We start from the raw sequence: 17,990 nt of genomic DNA, 5'->3' as shown, positions 1-17,990 counted from the left end.
TATGCTATATTGTTACAATCCGTTTTGAAGCAACACCCCCGAAAAGTAACAGAGAAATGGGAGGCAGACGTTGGACAACTAGATGGGGAGCAATAGGAAGAGATATTTCAGATGATAGGTACTTGCTCACTGAATGTATCACAAAGACTTACCCAGTTATACATTCTTTTGCAAATTTACTATACTCCCCACAGACTCAACCTGATGAATTTACAATCCAAATTCACATGCACAAGATGTAAACGTGACCATGGGGACCTCATACACCTACTATGGCTCTGTCCCAAACTATATACATATTGGGCCAGAGTATTGACTACAGTCAACTCAGTATTTAAAGTTTCTCTTCCACAGGACCCGTGAGCTTGTCTCCTGGGTTCACTGGAAGTATACACTAGAGAGGCTATCCACAGAGTCTTATTTCAGGCCAGGAAATGTATTATGATACATTGGAAGTCTGAGGATCCCCCGACCATAAAGGAATGAATCGCTAAGGCCCCATGTACAGGGGACGCTGGTGCAAACTCTTCTGAACGAAGGTTGAAACTGGCGTTTAGAAACGCCAGTTTTGCCGTGTTTGCATGCCGCGTTTAGTGTCATTTTATCGCATTTGCGTCTAGAAGCGTTTAGTTAAGAAACATCATAAGGACCCTCCCTAAGCTCAAAAAACAGTATTATTAACAATTTCAGACATTTTGTGAGACCAGAGTGAGTAGCTGGGAGAGCAGCAGGGTACTTGTATTGAGCGTGTCACTTGCCATATCACCTGCCACAAGTTGTGGATTGTCCACTTGCCACGTCACCTGCCACAAGTTGTGGATTGTCCACTTGCCACGTCACCTGCCACAAGTTGTGGATTGTCTACTTGCCACATCACCTGCCACAAGTTGTGATTTGTCCACCTGCCACGTCACCTGCCACAAGTTGTGGATTGTCCACTTGCCACAAGTTGTGGATTGTCCACTTGCCACGTCACCTGCCACAAGTTGTGGATTGTCCACTTGCCACAAGTTGTGGATTGTCCACTTGCCACGTCACCTGCCACAAGTTGTGGATTGTCCACTTGCCACAAGTTGTGGATTGTCCACTTGCCACGTCACCTGCCACAAGTTGTGGATTGTCTACTTGCCACAAGTTGTGGATTGTCCACTTGCCACGTCACCTGCCACAAGTTGTGGATTGTCCACAATGCAATGCAAGCAATTACATTTTTTTTTTTATGTTTTTTTATCCTTTGCCATAGTTTTTTAGATTTTTAATGCAAAAAAAATAGATCACCTTTAAAAACACTTATAAACGAAAATGCGGCTAAACACTGATATCGCGTTTAGCTGCGTTTGGCATCTGAAACGTGGAAATCTTTGGCGTCTGAACCCATTTTTTTGCTTCCAGAAAAACAAGGTTAAACGCAACTGTCCAAAAAACGTCAATAAACGAGACACATAGGATAACATTCAATGTGTTTAGGGGCAGTTGAAAAAAGTGTCCAACTGCCTCTGAACGCGCATTTACCAGCGTCCTGTGTACATGGGGCCTAACACTGATGCAGTGTTCAGAATGGATAAACTTATATATCAGCACAGGGGCAGTGTACCCAAATTTGAGAAAATATGGGCACCGTGGCTAGATGTACCGGGACTTGATTATTGCTAATCAATGTTGGTTGAGCACAGGGTTATGGGATATAATGTAACCTGCTGATAAAGATATAATGTTGTTTATTGCTGTTGTTGAGATGCATGGTACTAAACTGTATTGCTACGAGTAAGCATCACACGATGTGAAACATGTCAGCCATCCTTTTCCTTTTGTTCACTTCTTTTTGACTGCAACATTGTTGGTTGTTTTTTTTTGGATTTCACTTGCTGAATAAAGATATCGTTTTAAGGAGTGCGGCAGTCCAGGACCTCTTTTCATCCAATGTTTTGCACTGATGACATTGTTTGTATGCCAATTCTACAAAATAAATACATTTTTGTTGGATTAAAAAAAAAAAGCGTAACTCCACTTTTGTTGAAACCCATCTATGTACATTTCAAGAATTTAAACAAACTTTGGAGATTCCTACCTTTTGTTATTCTGAAGAAATCCCTGTGTGTTTCTCTGTGTCTATGTGTGAAACTGAATCTGATGGGAGTGGTTTCATAATTATCAATCAGCTGGGCACCTTACAAGGCACTAATGAGGAAAGCTGCTGGGGTCTGCATCTCTTTAGACGTGATTTCCTATTGGGAGTATCTCATCAAAAATGTCATTTTTGTTCCAGGGGATGTCTGAAATCTGACTTGTATCCTAGTGTAGACTTCTGGGAAAATTGGTGAGCCAATCACACAAGCAGGAAATTACATATCGGTGTACAGAACATCTCCATGTTGTCATATTGCATTGCATTTTCAAAAAATTACAGTGCTGCAGATTGAAAAGGAAAGGTAATTTTTAATAACATTCAATTACAATATGACTTGTGTCGCAATTGTATACGCTACATTATTTTTTCTTTAGTTACCCTTTAAAGCAGAAAGCTACTTAAAGGAACACTAAAGGTTCGTTTTTTATTAGATCAATTGATTGCTGTAAGCTTGAGCATTTAAATATCACTTACCCCGTTTTTCCTTTTGACCTCCAAAATACAGTAATCCAGGTTTGAAAATGTTATTTCCTGTCACTTCTCTTCTTGCTTTCCACCAGCATCTGAGCCATTTTGCATGGTGGAAAGCAGAATGTGCTCACCCCCTCCCTATGACTACAGCCCTGCGTGAAGATGATCTCTTATCCCTCACAGGCATGGAGGCTAAGCCTAATGGGAACTGTAGTTCCCATTAGGCCATGATGTAGCAAGAATGAATGCGCACCGCAAACCAGGAAGTCAGTGAGAATAATGATTCAGGAGTGATGGAGGTGAATAAAACAGCTCGATTTCAACAGGTATCAAACTAGTTATAATGCAAAACATTACTTTTTACTTTATCAGCTACTGTCAGACTTTAATTTGAGAGGAAAATATTTTTGTCTTTACAACCCCTTTAATGCTGATCTCCAGGTTTTCTGTAATTTTAAATAGTTTGTTTGGTCCAAACAAACAAACAGTTTTTTGTTTCACTATGTACTGCATGTAGCTTCAGTTACACAGTACACAGTGCCGGGTTTACGGCTGTGAGATTTGCTGTCTATTTGTTTTTTCAAAATTGTCACCCTTTTTTCGTTTATAGCGCAAAAAATTAAAACCACAGAGATGATCAAATACCACCAAAAGAAAGCTCTATCTGTGGGAAAAGACGGGAGGTCTCACAGCCAAAAAAGTTTCGGCTGAGTCGAAGAGCATGATGTCATCAGCCCACTTCACTGCCTCTGCCAATCAGATGAAGCTTTAAAAAGTCAAACATTCAAGATGTTAGCGTCATAAGTTCCCACTAAATATTGTAGTGCGTGTGTATGTGGAAAGGTCAGTTGAGATCTACCAACCTTTCTCATCAACAAAAAAGGACTTCTACAAAACGTATTTCCAAAAGCAGAAGTCTCAGGTCCATGAATTGCCAGCTGAAGGAAGCCTAGGCTAACCTCCAACTTGTCCTCATTTCATTCACAGTTATAGATGCTTTTTTGACTACTCCTATGAACCGTAAATGTATGCAGCTGAGACCTCTGTGTTTATTAAAATGTCAGAAAAATGTTTTAGTTGGGTTCCCTTATTAGCTGGTGGCAGGGCTTTTTTTCAGGGGGAACTTGGGGGAACTCAGTTCCACCACCTCTGGCTCAGACCCTTTGGTGTCTGCTCACTACAATCACTTGTAAACACAGAAGTCTGGTTTCTGTGTTTACAAGTGACAGCTCTGCACTCTGTGTGTAACCACCTGAACTCTGCATTCTGTATGTAATGCAATCGTGGTATTTAATGCCCCTTTTAAGACCCTTCTACTGTTTGTGAAATCTGAACGGGGTCGTGGTTGAGTTCCTGCACCTATTTTCTGAGGAAAAAAGGGACACTGGGAGGAATATGAGCAATTCGGTCTTCTTTAGGAAACTATACAGGATGTCATTATTCATTTATTATAATAAAAATCAGCTAAATAATTATATGAACCACTATCCACTATTTAAAATGAGTCATTCACTGATGTGGCAGAATAACTCACAATTTCTGTTATATCAACTAAATATTATTTTAAGAAAAATCTCTCAAATTAAACAAAGCAGCAAAATGTTTTTGCAGCAGAGCGGGTAAGGGTAAGATTCCCTACCAAGTATTTATTGATGTGTCTTCCTGATTACTTGTTTTGGTGTCAGAGATAGAAAGTGAGAAGAAAACAAATACAAACCTAATAGATGTTCTAAGTATTTTCTGCAGTACCTAATAATGAACAAGGTTTAGGTTTAACCACTTCACCCCCGGAAGGTTTTACCCTCTTCATGACCAGGCCATTTTTGCGTTACGGCACTCAGTTACTTTAACTGACAATTGCGCAGGCGTGCGATGATGTACCCAAATACAATTGATGTACTCTTTTTCCCACAAATAGAGCTTTCTTTAGGTGGTATTTGATCACCTCTGCGGTTTTTATTTTTTGCGCTGGAAACAAAAAAAAAGAGTGACAGTTTCGAAAAAAAATTATAATATTTTGTACATTCTTCTATAAAACATATCCAATAAAAAAAATTAAAAAATCTAATTTGTTCATCAATTTGGGCCAATATGTTTTCTGCTACATATTTTTGGTAAAAAAAATCCCAATAAATCTATATTGATTGGTTTGCGCAAAAGTTATCGCGTCTACAAACTGTGGGATATTTTTATGGCATATTTAATTTTTTTTTACTAATAATGGCAGCGGTCAGCGATTTTTAGCGGGACTGCGACATTGCCGTGGGACAAATCGGACACCTAACTGACACTGTTGGCACTTTTTTGGGAACCAATGACATTATTACATTGATCGGTGCTAAAAAATATGTACTGTCACTCTACTAATGACACTGGCAGGGCAGGGGTTAACACCAGGGGTGATGAAAGGGATAAGTGTTTTCCCAAGGGGTGCTTGCTAACTGTGTGGGGGATAGACTGACTGAACACAGAGATCCATGTTCCTGCTTAGCAGAAACACAAGATCATTGTGTTCTCCCCTGTAAACAAGGCAGATCACCATTCTGCCTTTTTGGGGAACGATCGGCGGGTCCCCACTGTCTATTGGATGAAATGACAAACAGGTATGTTGTTTCACGCAATAGAGCCGCCCTGCCGTAGTAGATCTGGGGTAGGCGGTTTTTAAGTAGGTAACCACGTTTGTTGAGAAAAAAATTTCCCCTCTGGGTGATCTATGTACATTAGGATTTTTAACAAACTTTTTGTTGCAGATTCCTACCTTTTGTTATTATGAAGAAATCCCTGTGTGTTTCTTAATTATATATCAGACAGGAGGCTCATATCTTCAAGAAGGAAGTTGCTGCACCTGCAGAGTTCTCATGAGGAACATGGCAGGGCCTGCATCTCTTTAGCCATGATTTCCTATTGTGAGTATCTCACCAAAAATGAAAATTTTGTTGCAGGGGATGCCAGAAATCTGACTTGTATCTTGGTGCAGACTTCTAGGAAAATCAATGAGCCAATCACACAAGCAGGAACTTATGTTTCTGGGGGTGGGGCATTCTGTACACCTCCAGGTATCCATATTGCATTGTATTTTCAGAAAATTACAGTGGCTGCAGATTGAAACGGAAAAATACATTTTTGATAACATTCAATTACAATATGACTTGTGTTGCAATTGTATACGCCAGGGGTATTGAATTAAAATTTACTGAGGTCCGATTAGTAAAATTTTCTTCAAGCGGAGGTCCGAATCGCAGTTTTGTGCAATTACTCTGATTCTTTACATCACAGCCCAGGGGTGCAGACGCGACACACAATTCGTTTGAATGGGTTGCTGTGCCTGAGTTTTCTGCTGGAAAAAGGTCCTGGCATCTTTTTTAAAAATGCAGCCGCATGGAAACTGCATGCTGCGTTTATGTGCGGGAAATTGCACCTTGCATTTCAGTGCATTTAGGAGTCAATGGTACCCCTTCACGTTTACTGTGCAGCACCACATTTTGTGCACAGCTGCTTGTCCCCTTCACATCTTCCCCACCACAGCCCTGCCCCCCTTCACATATCACCCCACACAGTATTGTCCTATCACACATCCCCCCACACACAGAACTGCCCCCCCACACACAGCACTACCCCCCCCCCCCACACACAGCACTGCCCCCACACACAGCATTGCCCCCACACACACACAGCACTGTCCCCCCCACAGCACTACCCCCCACAGCACTGCCCCCGCACACACAGCACTGCCCCCCCACACACAGCACTGCCCCCACACACACAGCACTGCCCCCACACACACACAGCACTGCCCCCACACACACAGCACTGTCCCCCCCACAGCACTGCCCCCACACACACAGCACTGCCCCCACACACACAGCACTGCCCCCACACACACAGCACTGTCCCCCCCACAGCACTGCCCCCACACACACAGCACTGCCCCCACACACACAGCACTGCCCCCACACACACAGCACTGTCCCCCCCACAGCACTGCCCCCACACACACAGCACTGCCCCCACACACACAGCACTGTCCCCCCCACAGCACTGCCCCCCCCACACAGCACTGCCCCCACACACACACAGCACTGCCTCCACACACACACAGCACTGTCCCCCCCACAGCACTACCCCCCACAGCACTGCCCCCGCACACACAGCACTGCCCCCCCACACACAGCACTGCCCCCACACACACAGCACTGCCCCCACACACACAGCACTGCCCCCACACACACAGCACTGCCCCCACACACACAGCACTGCCCCCCCCCCACACACAGCACTGCCCCCCCCCACACACAGCACTGCCCCCCCCCCCCACACACAGCACTGCCCCCCCCCCACACACAGCACTGCCCCCACACACAGCACTGCCCCCCCACACACAGCACTGCCCCCCCACACACAGCACTGCCCCCACACACAGCACTGCCCCCCCCCACACACAGCACTGCCCCCCCCACAGAACTACCCCCCACAGCACTGCCCCCACACACACAGCACTGCCCCCACACACACACACAGCACTGCCCCCCACACACAGCACTGCCCCCCCACACACAGCACTGTCCCCCCCACAGCACTGCCCCCGCACACACAGCACTGCCCCCCCCCACACACAGCACTGCCCCCCCCCACACAGCACTGTCCCCCCACACACAGCACTGTCCCCCCACACACAGCACTGTCCCCCCCACAGCACTGCCCCCGCACACACAGCACTGCCCCCGCACACACAGCACTGCCCCCACACACACAGCACTGCCCCCACACACACAGCACTGCCCCCACACACAGCACTGCCCCCACACACACACAGCACTGCCCCCGCACACACAGCACTGCCCCCACACACACAGCACTGCCCCCCCCACACACAGCACTGCCCCCCCCACACACAGCACTGCCCCCACACACACAGCACTGTCCCCCCACACACAGCACTGTCCCCCCCACAGCACTGCCCCCGCACACACAGCACTGCCCCCCCCACACACAGCACTGCCCCCGCACACACAGCACTGCCCCCACACACACAGCACTGCCCCCACACACACAGCACTGCCCCCACACACACAGCACTGCCTCCACACACACAGCACTGCCCCCCCACACACACAGCACTGCCCCCCCCACACACAGCACTGTCCCCCCCCACACACAGCACTGTCCCCCCCACAGAACTACCCCCCACAGCACTGCCCCCGCACACACAGCACTGCCCCCCCACACACAGAACTACCTCCACACACACAGCACTGCCCCCACACACACAGCACTGTCCCCCCCACAGAACTACCCCCCACAGCACTGCCCCCGCACACACAGCACTGCCCCCACACACACAGCACTACCCCCCCCCCCCCACACAGCACTGCCCCCCCCCACACACAGCACTGCCCCCCCCCACACACAGCACTGTCCCCCCACACAGCACGGCCCCCGCACACACAGCACTGTCCCCCCACACACAGCACTGTCCCCCCCACACACAGCACTGCCCCCCCACACACAGCACTGCCCCCCCCACACACAGCACTGCCCCCACACACACAGCACTGTCCCCCCACACACAGCACTGCCCCCCCACACACAGCACTGCCCCCCCCCACACACAGCACTGCCCCCCCCACACACAGCACTGCCTCCACACACACAGCACTGCCCCCACACACACAGCACTGCCCCCACACACACAGCACTGTCCCCCCACACACAGCACTGCCCCCCCCCACACACAGCACTGCCCCCCCCACACAGCACTGCCCCCCCCACACACAGCACTGCCTCCACACACACAGCACTGCCCCCACACACACAGCACTGCCCCCCCCCCACACACAGCACTGCCCCCACACACACAGCACTGCCCCCACACACACAGCACTGCCCCCCCCCACACACAGCACTGCCCCCGCACACACAGCACTGCCTCCACACACACAGCACTGTCCCCCCCACACACAGCACTGCCTCCACACACACACACAGCACTGTCCCCCCCACAGAACTACCCCCCACAGCACTGCCCCCGCACACACAGCACTGCCCCCGCACACACAGCACTGCCCCCCCACACACAGCACTGCCCCCCCCCATCCATCCATCACATTTAGATATATTTTCCTCCCTTCCCTCTCCACCCCTACCTTTCACAGAGCGGAGAGCAGGAGGCGGGACAATCGCGAACTGAAGGCACAGCAGCACTGGGAGGGGCGCGGGAGCTGCCGGGTTGAATTTTCAGTGAACTGGTGATTGGCTGCTAGGACTGCCTCCTAGCAGCCAATCAAATCCTGATTAACGTGACAGGCGGCTACCTCTCTGGTCTCGCCCCCAGTCCAGAATTGTCCCGCCTCCCGCTCCTCTACTCTGCTAATGATAGCGGAGGAGGCTGGGGACAAAAGCGCCGACTAGATGGCGCGATCGCCGCGGTCCGTGAAGAGCAGCAGCTCGGGCCGGACGCGGACCGCGGGCCGCCATTTAGTGATGCCCGTTATACGCTATGGGCCAGATCCACAACCAGCGGGAGCAACGTAACTTTTGTGATTTAAGTTACACCGCCGCAAATTGCCCAAGTTAGTGCCCGATCCACAAAGCACTTACCTCGAAATTTGCGGCGGTGTATCCTAAATCAGTCCGGCGCAAGGCGGGCCAATTCAAATGGGGCGAGTCCCATTTAAATTAGGCGCGCTCCTGCGCCGGACGTACTGCGCATGCTCCCAACGCTATTTTCCCGACGTGCTTTGCGTTACGTTACATTGCGCCAAGTTTTGTGAATCGCGACGGGTAAAAAAGAGATGCGGCGGGAAAAAAAAAAATTGACAGCGACGCGGGAAAGACGGGTATACTTTTACATGGTGTACTAACTTTACACTTTGTAAAAGCAGCCCTATCTTTGCGACGGCAAACTAACGCCCGATGCTGGTTTACGACGAGAAATGCCCCCACCCGGCCGCGGTACTGCATCCTCTATGAATCAGCCGCATAGATAGAAACAGGTATACCTTTTGTGGATCTGGCCCCAAATTATTATTTTTTTTTATCTGCTATTTTTCTTCTTCACAAAAGTGGAGTTACCCTTTAAGCTGTGCTTTAATATTTAAGCTGACCACATAATTGAAACTTCTTTTTTGTTTTAAACATGATGCTTTTGCTTAACAAAACGATAGGGAAACATGTCATTAGAAAAACATGAATGTTTCCACTGCTGAGCTGCATGAAAATGCTAGTTGCCTGGCTGTTAATCCGATGTACTTGCTTCAGTGTTTTGATGTACAGATTCAGAACAACAAATATGGAGATAAGTGCTTTTTCACATTTCTCTGACTTCTTAGATTGATGTGCTTGCTTAGTATGTAAGTCCTAGGGACAGCGTAACAGCCAGGCACATTGCATTGCAAGTTGAAGTCAACAATGTAGCCACTGTATATCTCTCATGGCAGGTTTACTTAAATAAAACCTACTAGGGATGAGCCGAACACCCCCCGGTTCGGTTCGCAGCAGAACCTGCGAACAAGTAAAAAATTTGTTCGAACACGGGAACACCATTAAAGTCTATGGAACATGAACATGAAAAATCAAAAGTGCTCATTTTACAGGTTAATATTAGGGCTGTTACTGATCAAAATATTTCTGTTCGATTAATAGTTTTTTTTTATAAATCAATTAATCGACTAATTTAGATTAATTATAACGCACATACAGATCCAACTACTTTTAGCTGATCTCCTTGCAGGCTGATTCCCAGTGCAGATACCAAGCACTGGTAGCTCAACGCGATTGGCACTGTGCTGACAAGCCATTCACCTCTGCAGCTAGGGGTTCGGATCCCGGTCTCGGCTACATGTGAATTGAGTTTGGTGGTCTCAGCCCGGCTCCCGGTGGGTGTGCTATGCGAGGTAAGCCTGCGCTTCGTACGCCCACCCCCCTCCCACAAAAACCACCACACTTACACGCACTCGAAATTGGGTTAACATGCACGCACTTTGACCACGCGGTCTCTAAAAAGAGAGGCGAAGGACTAACGGGGCTGGTTGAGTGGGCAAATCCTCTCACTCCCTTATAGGGAGTCCCTCTGCCCCGTTGGGCTTCAAAGCGGAGCAGGTAGGGCAGGCTGTGTGGGAGGACCCCCTCACACACCCGCCATTGCCACCCGGGGCATGGAGAAAGGTAGCAGATTGCCTCTGGGGAGGCCTGCCTACTCCCAACTCCTGCAGTCCGGCTCCTCTCTCGAGTACACGCACAAAATACACTTTAAAGAAAAAAAAAAAAAAGTTAATTTGCACAGCCCTAGTTAATATGCAAGTTATTGTCAGAAAAAGTGTTTGGGGACCCTGGTCCCGCCCCAGGGGACATGTATTAATGCAAAAAAAAGCATTAGAAATAGTGATTTTAATAATGCTTAAAGTGAAACAATAAAAGTGAAATATTCCTTTAAATTTCGAACCTGGGGGGTGTCTATAGTATGCCTGTAAAGTAGAGCATGTTTCCTGTGCTTAGAAAAGTCCCTGCACAAAATGACAGTTCTAAAGGAAAACAAAGTAATTTAAAACTACTCGCGGCTATAATGAATTGTCGGGTCCTGGCAATACAGATACAAAGTCATTGAAAAACACAGCATAGGTGACCACCTTAGTTCATTACCAGGCCCTTTGGGTCTGGTATAAATATTAAGGGGAACCCTGAACCAAAAAAAAAAAGCTTGGGGGTCCCTTTTATTGTTTCACTTTAAGCATTATTGAAATCAATGCTCCCGAAAAAACTACTATATACGTTTTTCTAAAGCCACCTGTTTAAAAACATTGCTCAATTTACTAAAGTGTGTTGTGTGTAATTGCCAGAAATTGTTCTGTAATGGCACTAAATTGTCATCATCACCTTCAAACCAGTTTCAGATCTGACTAACAGTGGGAGAGCTTGCACAGACTGCTGTAATGGACAGTCAGAGATCAGAAGTGATTGTATATAAAATCCATGGTTCTTTCTCCAAGTACAGTATTTTATGCATTCATTATCAGCCTCTGCAGGAATTTTTCCCACAAATAGAGCTTTCTTTTGGTGGTATTTGATCACCTCTGCGGTTTTTATTTTTTGCGCTATAAACAAAAATAGAGCGTCAATTTTGAAAAAAATTCAATATTTTCAACTTTTTGCTATAATAAATATCCCCCAAAAATGTATAAAAAATTATTTTTTTTCCTCAGTTTAGGCCGATACGTATTCTTCTACCTATTTATGGTAAAAAAAATCACAATAGGCGTTTATCGTTTGGTTTGCGCAAAATTTATAGCGTTTACAAAATAGGGCATAGTTTTATTGCATTTTTATTAAATTCATTTTTTTTTACTAATGGCGGTGATCAGCGATTTCTTTCATGACTGCGACATTATGGCGAACATATCGGACAATTTTGACACATTTTTGGGACCATTGTCATTTTCACAGCAGAAAGTGCTATAAAAATGCACTGTTTACCGTGAAAATGACAATTGCAGTTTAAGAGTTAACCACTAGGGGGGCACTGTAGGGGTTAAGTGTGACCTCATATGTGTATCTAACTGTAGGGGGGCGGGGCTGGACGTGTGACGTCCGTGATCGTCTTTCCCTATATCAGGGAACAGACGATCACTGACACTGCCACAATGAAGAACGGGGAAGGTGTATTTACACACACCTCTCTCCGTTCTTCAGCTCCCGTGACCGATCGCGGGACACCGGCGGCGATCGGGTCCGCGGGTCCCGCGGGTGCGGTCACGGAGCTTCGGACCGAGCTCGCTACCCCACGGCTTGGCTTAAAGAGACACGTACAGGTACGTGATTGTGCCCAGCCGTGCCATTCTGCCGACGTATATTGGCATGAATAGGTCCATAAGTGGTTAAAGGGGTTGTAAAGGTTTGTTTTTATTTTCTAAATAGGTTCCTTTAAGCTAGTGCATTGTTGGTTCACTTACCTTTTCCTTCGATTTCCCTTCTAAATGTTTTTTTTCTTTGTTTTCTTTGTCTGAATTTCTCACTTTCTGTTCCTCCTCAGTAAGCTGTTCTGGCTGACTAACCACCGCTCAGATGATGGTGGCAAGTTTACTGCGGAGACACAGGAAATTCAGACAAAGAAAAAAAAACATTTAGAAGGGAAATGGAAGGAAAAGGTAAGTGAACCAACAATGCACTAGCTTAAAGGAACCTATTTTGAAAATACAAAAAAAAACCTTTACAACCCCTTTTTCCAACGAGAATTTTGTGTTGATGGCCTGTTGGCAGAAAATCTGACCGTTTGTATGCTCCATCGGACAATTGTTGTCGGATTTTCTGCGGACAAATGTTGGAAGGCAGGCATTAAAATTTTCCGTGGACAACAGTCTGTTGTTGGATTTTCTCATCGTGTGTACACAAGTTCGTCAGACAAAAGTCCAAAGTACAAACCAGCTTGCTTGGAATCAATGCTCACCAAACACAATATTAGCAGACTTGCCCAAATGATGGCGCTAAAGAGCCAAAAAACCACATAGTTTTGTGTTTGTTGGCCAACAATTCGTTGCTGTTTGTATGCAAGACAAGTTCCTGGCCAACGCCCTTCGAACAAAAGTCCAATGCTTGTGTGCACGAGGCTTTAGACGTGCAAGGTGTCTGTAATAAGACTCTTTCTCCTTGTGCACTTTTCCCTCATTGCTTTGGCGCAGCCAGGTGCCTTTGCATTTTCTACAGAGATAGAGCACCTGTATTCAGTGAATGGAAACCTTTCTTTTACCAATTGAGCTGATCCATTTATCCTATGGGAGGACAGCCTCGTGATTTATTTCTTTTTGTTAACCAGAGACAGTTTCAAGTCCTCAAGTTGCATTCAAGTTACAGTTCTGGGCTCAGGGCATCACTTATCTTCTGATCCCTATCCAGGTTCATCCCCTAATAAAACAGAAAACAAAACACCCTGAACTGGTTCTTGACCATCAAGTGAATTCTGGAAAATTCCTGTTGCCTGGCTGTGCATGTGAGGGGGACCCAAAAGTACAGTGGCTCCTAAGGGGGTAGCACTACATAAATTAACGTTTTTGTGCCCTGGTTTCAGCTGTGACTACTTAAAGTGGAGGTTCACCCTAAAAACTATTTTTTTACATTAAAAAGTACAATAGTAAGTACATTTCATTTCGGCAGTTTTTTTTTTTTTTGCTCTGTACTTACCTTTATATCCTGATTTTGTCCAGGGCTCCCGCGTTCTGACGACTCCGGGACTGGGCGTTCCTATCCCAGCCTCAGGGTTCCGATGACTGCGGGACTGGGCGTTTCTATCCTTCCGTTCGATGATTGACGGCTTGTGAAACAGGTGACGCGCGTCACCAGATTTCCGGAAATACCCGAGCTAAGAGTTGGCAATATACGGCGCCTGCGCCTGCTGTGTAGAGCTGACTGCGCAGGCGCCGTATAGTGCCGACTCGCAGCTCGGCTCTTTCCCGACGTCTGGTGACTCGTGTTGTGCGACAGGTCACCTGTTTCACAAGACGTCAATCATCCTACAGAAGGATAGGAACGCCCAGTCCCGCAGTCATCGGAACCCGGAAGCCCTGGACAACATCAGGATATAAAGGTAAGTACAGAGCAAAAAAAAAAAAAACTGCCGAAATGAAATGTACTTACTATTGTACTTTTTAATGTAAAAAAATTGTTTTTAGGGTGAACCTCCACTTTAAGTAGTCACAGCTGAAACCAGGGCACAAAAACGTTAATTTATGTAGTGCTACCCCCGTAGGAGCCACTGTACTTTTGGGTCCCCCTCACATGCACAGCCAGGCAACAGGAATTTTCCAGAATTCACTTGATGGTCAAGAACCAGTTCAGGGTGTCAGGGTGGTAAAAAAAACTGCCGAAATCTATTGTTCTTAATATGCTATATCTGCTAGATGCAATTTAATTTTTTTTTTTTTTGGGTGAACCCCCGCTTTAAAGCTTCAAGAATATTTTTTCTTCCATATAGTAACCACATAGGTAAGGAAAACACAGACTACTGTCTGCATGGGCCCCAAGAGCTGCACCATCAGGGGCGCATGTTGGTCACCAAGGCCCTAGGAACCAAGGGCCAGATTCAGGTACATTTGCGGCGGTCTAACGTATCCCATTTACGTTACACCGCCGCAAGTTTTAAGCGCAAGTGCTTGATTCACAAAGCACTTGCCTGTAAACTTGCGGCGGCGTAGCAAAAATGCGTCCGGCGCAAGCCCGCCTAATTCAAATGGGGCGTGTATCAATTAAATTAGGCGCGTTCCCGCGCCGAACGTACTGCGCATGCTCCGCTTTGAAATTTCCCGCCGTGCTTTGCACGAAATGACATTGCACCGACGTAATCTTTTGAATGGTGACGTGCGTTACGTCCATTCCTATTCACGGACGACTTACGCAAAAAAAAATTTTTTTAAATTCGACGCGGGAACGACGGCCATACTTTAACATGGGCAGTCTAAATATAAGCCATGAAATAGCAGCCGTAACTATCCGCCGGGAAAAGCCGACTAGCGACGACGTAAGAGAATGCGACGAACGCGCGTACCTTCGTGGATCGCCGTAAACAGCTAATTAGCATACCTGACGCGGAAAACGACGCAAACTCCACCCAGCGGGCGCCGAAGTATTACACCTACGATCCGAAGGCCTGTCGGATCGAAGCCTAAAGCCGTCGTATCTTGGTTTGAGAATTCAAACTAAAGATACGACGCGGCAAATTTGAAAATACGCCGGTGTATCAGTAGATACGCCGGCGTATTTCTACTGTGAATCTGGCCCTAAAGCTTTATCTGAATGACAGCCCTGCACTTTTAAAATCTGAGCAGCAATAGAAGCCCCACATAAGAGAAGTCATTCAGCTTCCAGTTTTGCCCAGGTTGTGCACAGCATCCTTCCTTTGGAATACCCCTGATAAAAAGTCCAGGCCAGTGCTCTACCATAGATCCACTCCAGGTAATGCTGGCACCAGGCAGGTAATCAGCGGCACCTGGGGGTGGTCATGTGACCCCCTGTCCAGGAACTGAGGGAGCGCTGAGTGCAGACTACCATACACAACAGTGAGTACAGTGCTAGGGGATAAGGCATATTTCTAATCAGCAGTGCCATGGGAAGTGTCGGTGCGTTTGTTTTCTCTTACTAGAAAAAGTAATGCAAATGCTTGGCTGTTAGTGTGTGCAAACATGAAGGGCCAGTCTGGCCATTTTGTAACGAAGAGGACTACTTTCTATAACAAGTTTGCCATGTACTCTATACACACTGAGGAAAGACATGAGCCTTGCCTCTTTCTCTGCAGCCTTTTACGCATAAGAAACATTTTCAGGGTAAAGGCTCCAGCAATGTGAAGTATTATAGCAATGTATGTGTTACATATGTTAGAGTGCTGTGGTGCCATTTATTGAATGAGCTGCCTTAATGCAAGACTGACATTTAATGAGGTTTTGTTGGCAGCAGTGTGGTGTATTGCATTGCACCTTACAGCATTTAAAAAAAAAGTACTGGAATTTGAGGGGTTTTCAGCACAGTGGTGTATTTCATAATGTCTGGTATTTATTACTATTTTCTTTGTATTATTTTTCACTTGCACTTTTTTCACTTGAGTGTTACACTATATTTTATGGTTATTTATATCTACTTATTTCTTTTGCACAGGACACCTTGTTTGGTTCTATCCAATCCAATCCAATTTTTTTTTTTTTTTGGTTGCGCATGTTTATACCGATTTTTGACACATTTATTACTGTATGGCACTCTTACAGACCGTACACACCACCTCAGCGCAGGGGTGTATTTATTAATGTCTGGTATTACTGTATGGCACTCTCAAAGACAGTGCACACCACCTCAGCGCAGTGGTGTATTTATGGCCGGTAGGTATGGCACAGTGGTGTGTTTATTACAGTACGGCACTCCCACAGACAGTGCACACCACCTTAGGGGTGTATTTATTACTGTATAACACTCACAGACCATGCACACCACCTCAGCGCAGGGGTGTATTTATTACTGTATTGCACTCTTGCAGACTGTGCACACCACCTCAGCGCAGTGGTGTATTTATGGCCAGTAGGTATGGCACTCTTACAGTATGCACACCACCTCCAGCCCAGTGGTGTATTTATTAATGTCCAGTGTTTATTACAGTACGGCACTCCCACAGACAGTGCACACCACCTCAGCGCAGTGGTGTATTTATGGCCGGTAGGTATGGCACAGTGGTGTGTTTATTACAGTACGGCACTCCCACAGACAGTGCACACCACCTTAGGGGTGTATTTATTACTGTATAACACTCATAGACCATGCACACCACCTCAGCGCAGGGGTGTATTTATTACTGTATTGCACTCTCGCAGACTGTGCACACCACCTCAGCGCAGGGGTGTATTTATTACTGTATTGCACTCTCGCAGACTGTGCACACCACCTCAGCGCAGGGGTGTATTTATTGCTGTCAGGTTACTGTCTGTCAAAGACAAAATCGCACTTCTAGTGCAGTGGGGAAAGGTTAAAATGTCATCATTATGGCAGGGATTGGCAAGAATTCTTTCCAATTGTGACAGAAGAAAAAATTAATTGTTGAGTGAGGAAGAGTTAGACTTTTTCTGGGATAGGTAGTGAGGGAAAATCTCCCTAATGAGGACATTTATTTTCTTCATTCTATCAAAACCGCTTAAAATTAGTGTATGGTAGACCTGAAGTGTGCCATGTTAATGTACCTTGAATAAGATTTGTGGTCATCCTACACGGACGACACATTTTTATTCTGTTTTGAGTCTTTTTGGAACAATGGCTTTTCTATGTTTTGTTTTTGTATGTATTTTATATTGTGGAGGATCCGCACCCTTTGCCATAACTTAGCCATCTTTTGCACCATGTTATACCTGTGTAGCACCCTTCTAGAGTAGTGTAGGGTTTGAATTTAGTCAGCTACTCTGTAATTAGTGGAGCAGGGGTGGATTGTTTAGGCCTGCTCAGTGTCTCATAGGCTGCTGCTCTGATTACTTTCCCCTGTAGGATTCTGGAATGATAGGGGAGAAAGAACAAAGTGGGCAGCATGAATATTTATAGACAACAGCCTAACAGCCTATCCCTGAAGAAGAATGCCCAGTAGGTGGTGGGAGAGCCCATAAATAGTATGAGGCAGGGTCTTAGTGTTGCTGGGTCCCCTGTGCAGGGACTCTGCCCCTGGGCAGATGCCTTTGTGAAGACACCGAAGTCCCAGCTAGGCATAGCTCTGGGGGGAATGGTCTATGGGCAGATGGTTCATGTGCTGTAGAGTCAGTGACTGTGTGTAGCTTTTGGTCTCTGCAAGAATTCTTAGGGGTCAGTTCACTAACAGATAAATACTGCATCCATTTTTTTTTTTGTTAAAATCGCCGTAAAATGCAGTATTTATTTCAAAAGTAGT

At 46.3% G+C, this 17,990-nt stretch overlaps 1 long non-coding RNA gene across 1 annotated transcript in view; it reads left to right on the top strand.

The window, feature by feature from the left end:
• The first annotated feature begins 15,547 nt into the window (after positions 1–15,547).
• The window catches only part of LOC120913893, a 77,977-nt gene continuing 75,534 nt past the window's right edge, over positions 15,548–17,990 (top strand). The window contains exon 1 of the long non-coding RNA XR_005743586.1: positions 15,548–15,639. This is a non-coding gene — a long non-coding RNA (uncharacterized LOC120913893). The remainder of the gene's footprint in view (positions 15,640–17,990) is intronic.

This window comes from Rana temporaria, chromosome 9 (assembly GCF_905171775.1).
Source record: "Rana temporaria chromosome 9, aRanTem1.1, whole genome shotgun sequence".
NCBI classification, from domain to species: domain Eukaryota; kingdom Metazoa; phylum Chordata; class Amphibia; order Anura; family Ranidae; genus Rana; species Rana temporaria.
Note: the sequence above shows the minus strand (reverse complement) of the source record. Positions and strands in the feature narration are given on the sequence as shown.